This window comes from Penaeus monodon, chromosome 29 (assembly GCF_015228065.2).
Source record: "Penaeus monodon isolate SGIC_2016 chromosome 29, NSTDA_Pmon_1, whole genome shotgun sequence".
In the NCBI taxonomy this organism is placed as follows: Eukaryota; Metazoa; Arthropoda; class Malacostraca; order Decapoda; family Penaeidae; genus Penaeus; species Penaeus monodon.
In genome coordinates, this window is record NC_051414.1 from 6,604,779 (window position 1) to 6,606,614 (window position 1,836).

The window sequence follows — 1,836 nt, forward strand, 5'->3', positions numbered from 1 at the left end:
TTCAAGTATTTTATCTCGTGTAAGTGTTAATTACACAACTTGTTATTTAGAACGTTAATTCTTAACATACCTGACAGCCGTTCTATCGCAGGTGTGTGTGTGTGCAAGGCTCTGGTATTTGAGAATTTCAGATGGCCATGGCTATTAACTGTTACGTTTAGCGTGATTCCAAGGTAAGAGTTAGTGACGTCAGTAATGAAAGAATTAGCTATACTGATTTTAGTGAGCCACTGTTATCTCAAAATCAACGAGGACCACATATTCGTGGATTCGGGTCGGTATGCTCGAAATTTAGAATTATTTTGAATTTCTGTACATGAAACATAAATATGATTATTAATATTTAGCTCACCTATAAACATGATTCACGAAAAATAATACGTGATCTGTAAGATTACCCACGCGAATATTGGGGTCTGCTAAAAATATCATTACCGTATGAAAATTTATTCATGCAAATATTAGAGTCTGCTAAAAATACAAATACCCCGGTGAAAATTATCCACGCGAATATTAAAGTTAAGTAAAATAATAGAACCCTACGAAAATTATCCAATAATTTTGGAGCAAACTCGAGCACATTTACGTTGCTTCATTTCGCAAAGATGGTACAGTGGATTTCCTTAATTCCAGCGAGGAAAATGGGTTCATAAGGACGTCAGACCAGCAGCTCGGACGACATCGCGAACGACTTCAGAAATTCCCGAGGAGCTGCCGTCGCGAGGCCCTTCGGCTGCGAGGCAAATTACCCATCGACGTTCATTCTGGCCTTCTGTAGCGCAAGATCTTCGTCGTCGTGGTAGTTCTTGGGCAACACGCAGGAGCTCGCGTTCGTCCCCTGCATAGTGCCGCGTGAGGTCCGGCCAAGGAAGATGCTGGTCTGGGCACCACCCCCTTCGGCTGCCAATTCCCGACGGGGGAGCGCCTCCGTCACGTCGCATCGCGTTGCTCGCCCAGGTCCTGACGGGGCGTTCGCGTGGGACCTCAACACTGCTGAAGGACGTGTTCGTGTTCGTTTGTCCTTCACCTGGCGGTCGCGACGAATTCGAGGTCATTTGCCAAGGGGAGAACATGGACGATTTCCTTTGCATCCGCGATGAGGCCGACGGCGAGAACCACTTGCTCGGCGCGGTCGTCGTGGTCAACACCCCAAAAAGAATCCTTTTCTCGAGGCTTCCTGCGGGTCATTAAGCTCGAATATTTGCGATGACATGTTCCTCCGAGTCCTTTGGCCCAAAAACAATGAACGAAATTCCTCCAGGAGACAAGCCTGGCGGGAACACTGCGAGGAAAATAATGTTTCATTTTTTCTCAGAATCGTATGATAATCTCCCGCACAGGGGAATTCTCGGCCGTAAATTCAAAATCAACTAATTAACTGTTACGTTTAGCGTGATTTCAAGATGAGAAGGAAAGAGATTTTTCTTTTTCTTTTTATGTTTTTCTATGTGTGTGTGTGTGTGAATTAAAGACTGAAATTGTGAAAATATGTATACGCTTGTGTAGGCATCTTGAGTTGCTTTTGCGCGCTGTGTGTGCACGAAATAATAATCATCATTTTGATTTTTTAAAGAGTAATACCATAGAAATGATAAATATAGTAATGATAACATTACATTATTTTGAATTAGATGACGAGTAAGATTGATACTGACATATAAAATCAGGTGATTCGCGTATCCAAAGCAAGAAAATAGCAAGAAACAAGTTATACAAACAAAGAAAACGGGTCGATGATTCAAATTCACATGAATAAAAGATAACGAGTACATCTCTTTGATTGTTTATGCAAATAACTTGGGCAAAAAAAAAATTGATGGTATTATACATTCACCT